Source organism: Propithecus coquereli, unplaced genomic scaffold, assembly GCF_000956105.1.
Source record: "Propithecus coquereli isolate 6110/MARCELLA unplaced genomic scaffold, Pcoq_1.0 Scaffold26, whole genome shotgun sequence".
NCBI lineage: Eukaryota > Metazoa > Chordata > Mammalia > Primates > Indriidae > Propithecus > Propithecus coquereli.
In genome coordinates, this window is record NW_012148174.1 from 4,690,461 (window position 1) to 4,703,244 (window position 12,784).

Sequence of the window (12,784 nt, forward strand, 5' to 3'; positions counted from 1 at the left end):
TTAATAAATTAAACTCCAAAGCAGAATTATGTTCATTCTTAAGATTTATAAGTGACTTTCTAAAAGCAATACTGTCAAGGTTGTCCACATGCAAATTTGAAGGATCTTAAAAGTGGGTCTTAGGATTTAAAGCCCCAAGAAACCATTTAGGCCCTGAAAAGTACAAAGAGAAAACTTTGAAACATTTGACATACATAATTTCTGGTATCTACATTATGAATAATAAATTATCAAATGTAATGAATGCTATAAAACTATAAACTGAATTTCCCAACAAGTCCTAACCTAAATAAGTTTCCTATGTTAACCAAATTTTCCATAAAATCTCATACTTTGATTTTATTAGTAGTTCCTCTGATACTGGTTATCAAAATGCAGAAAGAACATGAAAGATGCTAAAATTTTTCACAGATGGGTACTCAGTCTTCAAATAGACACGAGGAAAATCCCAATTCTAAAAAGAAAGCATTAAATATATTTTCCTGATCTGGCATCAAATTACTTGTGAACTCTCAATGACAGCCCCAAATCCATCTTCCTAAGAGATAGGGCTGGAGGTACTACCAATCAGTGGAAAAGAAGTCTTTAAAATTTTATACCATACTAGAGTGTCTTAGTCCATTTGGGCTACAAAATGCCATAAACTGAGTAACTTATAAATAACTTCTGGAAGTTGGGAAGTCTAAACTCAAAGCAGATTTGGGATCTGGTGAGGGCCCAATTTCTGGCTTGTAGACAGCACCTTCTTGCTGTGTCATCACTTGGCAAAGAGACTAGCCAGCTCTCTGGAGTCTCTTTTATAAATGTATTCATCCAAATCACCTTCACTCTCATGCCTTAATCATCTCCCAAAGGCCCCATCTCCTACTACCATCTCCTTGGGTGTTAGGACTTCAACAGGTAAATTTGGAGGGCAAACAAAATTCAGACCATAGTCAAGGCTATTTATGTTGGTTTTTACCAGGGTTAAATACTCCTATGAATTTAATTTCCCATCTTGGTAATTGTGTTGCAGCCATTGAGAAGCAAGACAGAACAGCACCCTAGAATGACAAATTTCTGAATATTCTCTTATTCACCTTATTTATAAGGTATTTAAAATAATTCCACAAATCTGTTACGCTAATTTCTCTTTTTTTTTTTTTTTTTTTGAGACAGAATCTCACTCTGTTGCCCGGGCTAGAGTGCTGTGGTGTCAGCCTAGCTCACAGCAACCTCAAACTCCTGGGCTCAAGCAATCCTACTGCCTCAGCCTCCCGAGTAGCTGGGACTACAGGCATGAGCCACCGTGCCTGGCTAATTTTTTCTATATATATTTTTTTAGTCGTCCAGATCATTTCTTTCTATTTTTTAGTAGAGAAGGGGTCTCGCTCTTGCTTAGGCTGGTCTCGAACTCCTGACCTTGAGCGATCCACCCTCCTCGGCCTCCCAGAGTGCTAGGATTACAGGCGTGAGCCACCGTGCCCGGCCTAATTTCTATCTCTTTTCACTTGGAATATGTTGTTACTGTTTCTTGGAATTCTTGTCCTTACATTCACCTAGGATTCAAACCATATCAAAATTTTAAGGCTCCATTCAGGTCCAACTTTCACCTTTAATACTAAGAAGGATACAGCACAGTGATTTTAAAAAAAAAAAATGTGCTCCAAAGTCAGGGCTCTACTACCACTACTTGCATGACCTGGGGCAAGATACTAAATCTTCTGTGCCTCATTTTCATCATTTGTAAAATCAAAATGTTCAACAGGATTGCCGTGAGGATTAAATGAACTAGCACATGCAAAGCACTATGAACAGTGCTTGTCATGAAGTAGTCCCTCAATAAATGTTAGTCACTATCGTAATTCTTCATTACAAGTATAGCATATTTTAAGGAGAAGGGAAATTATTACATGGGTGAGAGAGTATATCAAAGATTCTTTAAGCAGGGCAGTTATATGCTAACAGCTGTAAATCAAATAAAAAATCTGGTAGAATCACGGACAAGACAATAGCCCACCAGGCTACTTAAATAGACCTGCTAAAAATGATGATGGCGGTCTAAATTATGGCATTGACGATAGGTTTAGATCAAAGGCAACTGATGAGAAATGTTTAGAAAATAAAATGAGTTGATTGTACTTTTACTTATTAATTTAAAAATCAGGCAGTTGTGGTTTCTTTGCACCTTTTGCAGGCTGGGTGTCTATTCTTATCCTGACACTTAGTAACATGTGATCTTGACTTACCCTCTTTAAGCAGCTTGTTCCACTTCTTAAAAAAAAAAAAAAAAAGTGAAGAATTGACCCAAATGAACACTGCAGTTTCTTTAAACCCTAAAATTTATGAACCTATGAACTAAATTCATCTCTTATTGAATCATAGAATCAATTTATGAATCATACATAAAATGTATTCTTAGAAGCTACCACAGTGCCTGGACTATAAATATACATTATATGACTAATATTGAATCTACCTAGCCAATAGGTATTAAAACTTGAGACTCTTTAAATCCTCCCTCTTCTTCACCCACCACTTCATCACCAAGTCCAGTTGCTTGATACATGTTCCCTACTGGCCATTCTTTGGTTTATGCCTTTATTTTTTTAACTGGATTCCTGCAATAGCACCTTAAGTGTTCTCTCTGGCTCTAATCAAATCTTCTTCCAAACACTCTCTGAGAAACTGAAGAACTCTAGAGTCAGAAAGACTGGGGCTTAAATGCTTAGTCTACTGTTTCTTAATTGTGTGATTGTCAGCAAGTTATTTCACCTCTCTAAACCTGGGTTTATCTGTAAATCATAGAGGTGATATGAAGATTAAATGTTTGTAGAGTGCTTAGCATACTACCTATTACACAGTAAAAACTCAATAAATGCTAGTTATCATTTTAAAGGACAAATCTCAAAAAGATTTAGGCATGCACTTCACAAAAAGAGGAGAATCAAATGGCCAATAAAAAATGAAAAGATGTTCTTCTTCATTAGTAATCAGTGAAATGCAAATTAATGCTTCTATGAGTACAATTATGTCTCCACCTGATTAGCAAAACTTAAGAACTTATAAATCAAGTTGTGGTGATGTAGAGCTTCTCATATACTGCTGCTACGAGTGTAAATTAATGCAACTGATTAGGAAAAATGTTTTGGACTTAATAGTAAATTAAAGGTACACATACCACAAAACTCAGCAATTCCTTCCCTTGATATTTTTCCTATAGAAGCTCTTGCACATGTGTAATAGACTCTATAAGCGATAATATATATAAATATAAAAAGATATCATATAAATGTTTCTATAGAATATCTAACAATTCAAATGTCTACCAACAGTAGAAATTTTGGCATATTCATAGAGAATACTATACAACAATTTACATGAATAAATAAACTACATGCAGGAACATGGAAGAATCTCACACTGTTTAGCAAAATAATCAGGTGACTGAGAATATACACGCTATAATTACAAATATGTGGAGTTGAAGCAAAGGCAAAATTAAAGTTTATAGTGTAGAGATGCAAACATATGTGGAAAACCTACAAAGAAAAGCAAGGGAATGCGCATGACAAAAGGTAGGATAGCAGTTAGTGGTTACCTCTGGCGGGAAAAGAAAAGTACATAATCTGAAAGGGACAGACAAGCTTGCTGGGAGTCTATTCCTTAATATGAATGGTAGTTATTTGATTTATAATTACCCTTTAACCTGTATTTGTTTTATACACTCTACACACATTTCACAATTAAAAAATAAACTGATCATGGCATTCTTCTACTTAAAATCTTTCAAAAGCTCTTCACTTTGTAATAAAATCCAAACTCCTTAGCTTTGTCTAAGGGATCCTTTATGATTTGTCTCTTGTACCCCTTTTCAGCTTCATCTCTGCCGCTACCTCTTACACTCCAGCATAGTAAATGATACCTAGTACCATCAAACAATCATACTCCTCAAACTTCTGGTCTCTTGAAAAATATTCCCACTGTGCATTGATTGCTCCCTTCCTTTGGCTACCCTCTTACCGTGCTTAATAGTTCACTAAAATATCACTTCCTCTGGGAAGGCTTTCTTGCCTAATCCCTACCACATCTGTGTTAGATTCTCCTCTGCTGCCCTCCCTTTGGCACTCTATGTCGGCCCACGTCATAGCACTTCACAAGTACTACACTCTTTAGAATACATCTACCCCATTAATAGCATATTTTATTATAAGTATCACACTCTTGAGACTGAAAGCTCCTGTACAGCAGGGGCTGTCTTTCATCTGTCCCAAAAGCTGAGCATGACACCTACATCACAGAGTCTCAATAAATGCTTAATGAATTAATGTTTAGGATGGGGGCAACATAATATATATTGTTTCATCACTGGAAGTAACACATAACTCAACATATTAAGTTCAATCATATAAAATTGCCCTTATTTTAGGTCAAAATGGTTGGTTATTGGCAATTATGGATGATTCCTTCTTTACAACAAACTCATTGAATACATGTTGATTAAGCACAGCATAGTGAAAACTATTAGGTCTGCTTTTTCAATATAATTGTAGGCAGAATATTTTTTTAAAATCATGCTGTGAAATAACTCTAGGATTAATTTCATCAGTATTCTACACCTATAGGCTATGCATTAATTCACAGGGCAGTCTACCTATCTAGAATTATATAAGCCACTAGGCAAATGAAAGAAAGATATTGATCGCTAGCTCCAAACAGCTTCTTTTGGAGTCTTATAAGCACCACTGTCATACTCTATTTCTCAAAGATGTTATTTGACAGATTATAACTCATTCATCTCTGCTGGAATCTATTGATTATTGACTTTGGTGACTACGAAGCATCAAGTATTTGATTTAAAAAGGTATTTTGCCTGTGTGTGCTAATATTTTATAAAATAACAAGTTTTTAAAATTATTCCAATAGGCAGAACAATTAGATCTATTTTTAATATTGTTTCATTAAGCGAAAGGATTTGTAGGCTAAAACGTCCATAAATTGAGTTTTATGAAACTGTGATTTCTCTTTCCTTATTTCTGAAGATCTAAATGTCGTGTGGGGTATGTGTGTGAGCGCATGCATGTGTGCTCCTGAAAGGAATTGCGCATCGTAATTTAGCTCAAAACCAATTTTTACACTAAATGAAATGGATCAGTAAAATACAATATTATGTTGCAAATTAGAAAAGTCACTTAAAATTATGGTACCCAATTGTTACTCTGCCACATGAAATTGTTAATTGCAGGCTTCATGGTGGTATTATCACGGTGCTTTATGCCACACTCACGCATCTCAAGACTTTGCACTACCATATGTGATATTAGTACTATTGCATCCTCAATTAAACACTCTGTTCTACTGACTTTCACTTCTTTGGTTGACACTATTTGGAGGCATATTTCTTCAGATCCATACACTACACCATATGCAATATTTAAATTGGTTATGTCAATCATAAGATTCCTGCTAAGGAATATTTTCAACTTTGTAACTTACCACTGCTTGTATGGTTTCTCATCTATAGGAAATGGGTCTAATTCAACACCTTCTTGCATGAGTTGTCATGGCGAAGATCTGAGATGGTCCTGCCGTTGGTGTTTCTCACACTAGCCTAAAATCAAAGCAAAAAAGACAGAAGAGGTTGATTTAAAGACTTAAATAGGAATGTTACCTGCATTTAGAAAACCAAAACACTGACACCAAAAATAATTGGTTACCAGGTATGGGAGTTGCAGGGCGAAAAAATAAAATATCTCAAGGTAGTTAACACTTCATAATTTATTGCAAGCATAAGAACTTTGGTGTTATCGCTACCAGAGCAGCTGGATATTTTTAAATCTGAACATAAACCCAATTGGTATCATAAACTCAAATTATTATTCGGGTTGATATGCTATTTGGGATTTTGTGATATGGAGTTGGTTTTCTACGACAAGGTACCCCGCTCATCCTTAACTGGGATAGCTCCACTGTTACATGTGTTTGCACATTCTGCTTTTCATGTAAGATTTCCCTGGAACAACAGGTTACTTAGTTACCAATAAAAGAATGAGGAGAATTTTGAGAACCTCTGAAATACATGAAATGAAGTAAACCTAAAATGTAGTTGATCTGAAGCTGGAAAGAGACCTCTATTTACGTTCTTTCATAATCTGCTCTAGTTACAAACATACTTTTTCAACCTTATTGCCTGTTATTTCCCAACATTATATTGGACCAGATTCTCCAAAATTTGTGCCAGTTTCTAACATTCTACCTGTTGTCAAACCATAAGTTTTGATTTCCAGTTTGGAAAGTATGGTCACCATACCCCAAATAACCTCCTCTCTGCCCCAAACAAGAGTCTCTTCCCTGGCAAGGTGCTTACAACTACTCCTAGGAATACCTCCCACACAACCACCGTCTTGCTCTCGCCACCTACTGACATCCCAGTGTGGCCCCCATTGTCACCTACCACCATTTCACAAATGGTGACTTTCTTTCTTCTCTGAATTTCTACTGAAGTTATTGTCAAGACACTAATATGGGCCCTTGATCATACCCCATCTTTATTGTTATTTAATCTCATCTCCCCAAATGACTATAAGCCCTACATAGCAGAAATTTTGTATCACAATTTCCCAGTCTCTTCTACCCATAGCACATAGCAGAGATCTCAGTACATGGGAGACATTCACTCAATGAACATTTATTGTGCCCCTACTGTGTGCCAGGCAGATAAAGTGAGTCCCTGACAGAGATGATAATTTAGTAGAGAATACAGGTAATACAGGAACAGGCGATTTCCATATTGTACCATAAGTGCTGTGATGGAGCTTCCTCCTACAAACACTGAATAAACACTGGCAAGTAAACAAACCTAAGAGCTTTACTTCACCATCAATGCTTTCAGAGCCTATTTTCAATGTATAAGAAGAGGACAATTACTTTAAGCAACCCATTTTCGGGAAGCACATAGAGCACCAAGGCAGGTTAACAGCTACAAATGAGGAATCAGTTTTACTTCTATGAAGACAAGTCACTGGATGGATTTCAAGAACTTTTAAGTCACTGCTGTTTTTTCCTTCCTACCACAAAAAAAAAAGTAGTAAAAATTCTGTTTATTATGCTCCAGGGCACTTTGCAAATGCCTCACTGTCCCATAGGGGAGCTTCACCTTAAACCTGTACACCACACAGGATTTTAGGGCACTGTGGTTAGAAATGCTTCTAAGGAGGCTTCAGTCATTTCTTTTTCCATTGAAAGTTTTAATTTCCATTCCTAGGAGCATTATTTCCATAAGCCTATGGGCTTTACATCTCATAGTCACCAGGGATAAAAACAGTGAGAAAGGCCACAGTGGCTTGCTATTGATCCAAAATGTCAATTAAATGAGAAAATCCCTTACCAAAAATAAGTTTATGTTTGAGGTCTGCTTTTTTTTTTAGACAGAGTCTCACTCTTTTGCCCGGGCTAAGAGTGCCGTGGTGTCAGCCTAGCTCACAGCAACCTCAAACTCCTGGGCTCAAGCAATCCTCTGTCTCGGCCTCCCAAGTAGCTGGGACTACAGGCATGCGCCACCATGCCCTGCTAAGTTTTTCTATATATATTTTTAGTTGTCCAGCTAATTTTTTCTATTTTTTTAGTAGAGCCAGGGTCTCGCTCTTGCTCAGGCTGGTCTTGAATTCCTGAGCTCAAATGATCCGCCCACCTCGGCCTCCCAGAGTGCTAGGATTACAGGTGTGAGCCACCGTGCCCGGCATGTTTGAGGTCTGCTTTTGAAACCTAAAATGTTTATTTCTATTTAGGGATTTTCAGTATCTCCTGATGTTTCTTCTTAGAATTTTTACCAAGATTCACAATAAGAAATGAAGCTTCTCTCCATTAAATGCAGAAAAAAAAATGGTACCCAAAGCATACAGAGTTTTCATTTTCCCCTCCTTTGCCTTGATTTGCTCATGAGGATAAAATGTACTCAAACTGAAAAATCTTTAGTCAGAACCTTATGACTTCACTATAAAAGCATGTACAGATAGGTGAATTTCTGAAAATACAGGCTCCAATTCTAAATTACATTTTCTCTTTCAAACAATCAATATGCAGCATGATCTTTTATCTGAATCAGCAGTACGGTGTCTCATCTCAGACTTATGTAATGCAATAGATATATTCAATATGCTAAAGAAACAAATGGATTCTGTTCTTCTTTACCAATAAACATCTGCCCCAGTAGTCTATAGCCTCAACTTTTTCCACAAGTGCTTGGTCCAAAGGAGGAGGTGCAATAATAGATGCGTGTGTGGTAGGAGGGAGGCACTAAGCAAGCTTGTAGCAAATAGAGCATTGTACTCCATTCTTGTCATTACTGGACACTTTTGTACCTCTTTTTGCAAGATTGTTGCAATGTCCAACCAAAAGCTTAAAAGAGACTGTAAGAGAAAATAGAGCAATAAAGAAAAAAATTAAAACATCAATTTGTTTGCTTCTTATTCTAATTGTAGGAAGTCTCTCTTGCTGTGAGTCCATTATTCTAATAAGCAACCAAGCAATCATTTGATCTGAACACACCAATTCCACTCAAAGTCCTTTAGGTAGGAATGTGACCCGAGGCCAGAACTAAAGCAAGAAGGGAGAATATCCATCCCCATGTTTAACAAACAAGAAAACTCTTAATTTTTTTTTATCTTTTATCATCACTATAAAAAGACTTTGTAACTAGGCTTACATCCAAAGAAACATTCATTTACATGAAACCACAATAAAACTTTAAAAATATATACATATGCCTTTAAACATGGGAGGCTTTTTCAGAATACTTAGGTTGGGCAAATTCTTTTTGCTTATGATATTCCTATAGGATATACTAACAAGGGAAATCCTGTAAATTTAATATACTTATATTTTATAGCATCCACAGTACACCCTCAGTTCATTCTAACCTTGAAAAATATTGACCCCATACTATGAAACTATTAAATACTAATAGCTGCAGACGTACCAGACAATGACAGCAAAAACACATTCAGTCCCTCTGGGATCTGTTCATAAACATCCCCTTCCAGCATGGCAAACACACTCCTCCTAACAGCAGATGCTGTTTTGAGACTAGCAAGCAGGAAGCTGGAGGCAGCTGATTTTTCCACTCTACATATTATTTCTTACTGCCTCATTATCAGAAATCTTTTTACCGAAACTGCAAAGATTTTCTAAGAACAGGAGCCCCTCAAATTAAAGGTACTTTGCAACAGCAGGAGGGAACGATATGCAAATGAGGAAGCATGAAGACTCTTAATATTTAAGGTCATACCACCTTTGTCATCTGATTTTCTAGTCCCATTGTGGGGAAGAGAAAACCCAGTTTGCTCCATGTGATAAAATAAGCTAATCCAATACTTTATGTCAATTTTAGGAGTAAGAGCAAGGTAGAGATGGGAATACATACCACAGGCAGCAAAACTGCTACATTCAAACTGTCCAGCCCCTAAAATCCAATGGTTCCCAAGTGGAGTCAGAAGCTTGCGAGCTCAATCATGAGCATTGTTATCTATGTTTATAACATACATGCTCACCTAAGGCAGAAAATTTATAGAAGCTTCTCTGAGAGAAATGGTCATTACTGCAACCATTTTAAATATGTTGATCAGGGAGAACACCAGTGAGATCTTCCAGGGTCTGATAACTAGCAGATCAGGGATAGAACGAGATAGTGGACCTTGGGCTAGCAATTCCTCGTACACTTACAACCATTTTCCTTCCATCTGAACTGTGGCCTGTCCCACATGACTTAGCCTGCTTCTTTCCAGTTCGTTCATAAAAGTTATCATCAACACAGCAGAAGCAGGCAGGGCTGCTGTACAGACACTGTCAGGCTCTGCAGCAAAGGCAGCCCACGTAAACAACCCTGTGATTGCCTCAGAGCCTACTGCCATGGGATAAGCCATTCTTCTTCTGTGGCTAAATTGCAGTACCCTGGGAAGTTATCTGTTTAAGGGAGCAAAAACAGAGACTCAGTCTCTATCTAGATTTAAATGTAGGAGGGAAAAAAGAAAAAAATATATATGTATCATTTTTTGGAATATCATTAACTTGATTTATTTGAAGATTTTCCAATAAATCACATTTATTTTGCTCAAGGCACAAATACATAGATTTTAATAAATACATAGCCATGCTCATTTCTGATTATTTTTTTTTTCCAAAAGAGCTCTGACATTTCTAGGGGACACAGTATCCCAGCACAGAATACCTGGGAACCTTGCCATTAAAAAAAAAAAATGCTGCCTGCTGTGACTAGGAGATCACTTTCTTAAAGGGACCCCTTACCTATGTGACTGCAGTGCCAATGTTTCCTCTTATCTCTAACCTGACCCCTGTTCTGTTTTCCTCTCCTCAGCCCAAATTTAGCCTACAGTCACTCTGTAAGAGTAATGCCATTAGTTTTTCACCTAAAAAAAATATATAAACATCATTCCTTAGTAAAATGCATAACTACATTCCAAAATATTTATTCAAGGTACAGCTCTCAGGAAGTAAACATATCTGCATTATAAAAGACATTATTTTTTACTGTTTTATGGAACCCATAGCATTTCTCAGATATGGAACTGAGGTCAGCACTTCTAACAAGCACAGCTGTTTCTCTTTCTTCCTCTCTCTCTCCCCCCCCCAACCTCCGCACCCCCTTCTCTGTGTGTGTGTTTTTCTCTCTTCCATTCTGTAGCTCTGCATTGGTCTAAAAACCCCTAGTCACAATAAGAATGCTCTCTCCCACCCTCAGCTACCCCTCACTCCAAAGAGAAAGATTTCAACACACCCAAGTCTGGGAAGAGATGTTCTGCATAGAGGGAAAATCTGGTGGCTTCTTGCCTCAGAGATAGTTCACTTGATTAAGGTGCTTTCCACCCCATCTCTCCAGCTCTCCCAACTCCTTCTCCTGCCCCACCAGGAGCAATCAATAGACATCACCCCACCCTCCAAAACCAGGTTAGACCCCAGAACGAGCAAAGAGCCACCTACCATTCCGTGCCTGAGAACTACGGTCCTGATCCGGCAGTGTTTGCCCCAGAAATCCTCCCTACTTGTTTTTCATTAACCACATTCCAAACTGCAATAAGGAAGAGACTCTTTGGAGATGAGTAGATTTTTTAAAATTAATGATGTATTGGTGATTTCCAAGAAAACACAATTTTAAACTCACTCAAGCCCCTAAGAATTGAGGGGTGAGGAGAAAAAAGGAAATTTGTAAAAATGAAAAAAGAAAAGAAAAAGATAAGCATAGAACGAGCACCACCCACCCCCATAAAAAGAAAAAGAGAAGGGGAGGTTAAAAGAAAAAAGAAGAGTGGCTTGCTGAATCACCCTCTTTCAGTGCCTGGAAACCATTGTGCAGCGTGATGCTGCCTGTACCATTGTGGAACCTACCGGAGGAGACAGACAGAGGGCTTGGGGAATGGGGTTGCTATGGCAACCGAAAGGAGCACACATGACGTCAAAGCCCAGAGAGGTCTAGGGAGGGGTAAGAGGAGGAAAGAGAAAGAGGAAAAGTCTACGTGCAGCTACAGCTACTGTGTTTTCCGGTGAAATGAGGACCAGGCAAAATGTAAAGGAATAGGTTCGTCGGCAGCCAGCGTCAGACATCAGGAAGCCAGCCTGCACAACCTGGAGAGACAATCCGCTCGATGCAGCCCTGGCCCTTTGCACAGCAGCACCGAGGAACAAACACCAGCTGACCAAAGCACCACTGGAAATTCAGTCAACCTCTGTTTTGCTACTATTGCATACAGTATCTCTAAATGTCAAACAAGTAAGAGATGGTAATAACCTCAGAGGAGAAGTGAGCAATTGAGTCTCGCGTGAACCCCAGAGGTTGTTTGCACAGCACTATTCTTCTCTGATTTCTTGTTTTCATAAAAATCCTCAATAAATATCTACTAAACCAAACTCAACAGACTAATATTTAAATTGCAATCTGTGTATAGAAAGAAAACACTGATAATGTGAGTAAACAAATCACGGGTTTTTTTTTTAATTGCAGATAATTTTCTAGAAAACCAATGCAAAATACACTATCACTATTTGGGGCAAATATCTCAATTTTATTTAAGTAATTTGCTCTGCCTTTGACTGTTATAAGGGTATTTTTTAAGTCTCCGTATAGTTTTAATATCTACAAATAATAGTTTCTTGGAATGAGAGCAGTTGGAATAGTGGAAACATACAAGCACTATTTTAAAAATTAAGTTTACCAATTTTCTTTAACAAGAAATTTTTCAATATGAATTTTGCTTAAACCAACCTCAGCTCTTGGACTTCTCAGGTTGTATGATCTTATCCAGTTCATTTTTTGTTTAAATATCTTTGAGGTGGGTTTCTGTTTATTGCAACCAAATAGTGCTAAGTTTTATATGATTCTACATTATGTTTTTGAACTAGCATACTTATATGAATAAGGAGCTTCTTCCATATGTAAACAGAAAAGATATAACATGCAACAGATGTAAACTCAACAATGACTGTAGACACTGAAACATGTCGTAAAACCGTAAGGTACCACACAAGGTTCTGTTGTTTTTGTTGTGGCTCTTGCTATTGTTGTTTTATTCACGAAGGAAATTTAGAAAAAGAAAGGCTCCGGTGAGTTTTCTGTCATTCTAGTCTGTTGGACAGTTTGGGGATGTCCCTTTGCCTAATTTCAAGTTCAGCAAGAATCAACTGATAACTAACTTTTAGTCTTCACAATAGGTCTACCTACAAGGTCACTATCTCATAAAAATATGCATTGAGACTGGGCACAGTGGCTCACACCTGTAATTCTAGCACTCTGGGA

The 12,784-nt window shown here is 37.5% G+C and overlaps 1 protein-coding gene across 3 annotated transcripts in view; it reads right to left on the reverse strand.

Moving 5' to 3' along the window:
• MAPK10 (mitogen-activated protein kinase 10) overlaps positions 1–11,539 on the reverse strand; it is a 213,978-nt gene extending 202,439 nt beyond the window's left edge. For 2 of the 3 annotated variants that reach the window (XM_012647217.1, XM_012647219.1), the window contains exons 1-2: positions 10,975–11,539; positions 5,476–5,590 (exon numbers count right to left, since the gene is read on the reverse strand). The gene's annotated coding sequence lies outside the window, so the exon portion shown is untranslated. Of the gene's footprint in view, positions 1–5,475; positions 5,591–9,400; positions 10,203–10,974 lie in introns of those variants that run through there. The other variant, XM_012647220.1, reaches the window with a different exon arrangement.
• Positions 11,540–12,784: the final 1,245 nt, after the last annotated feature.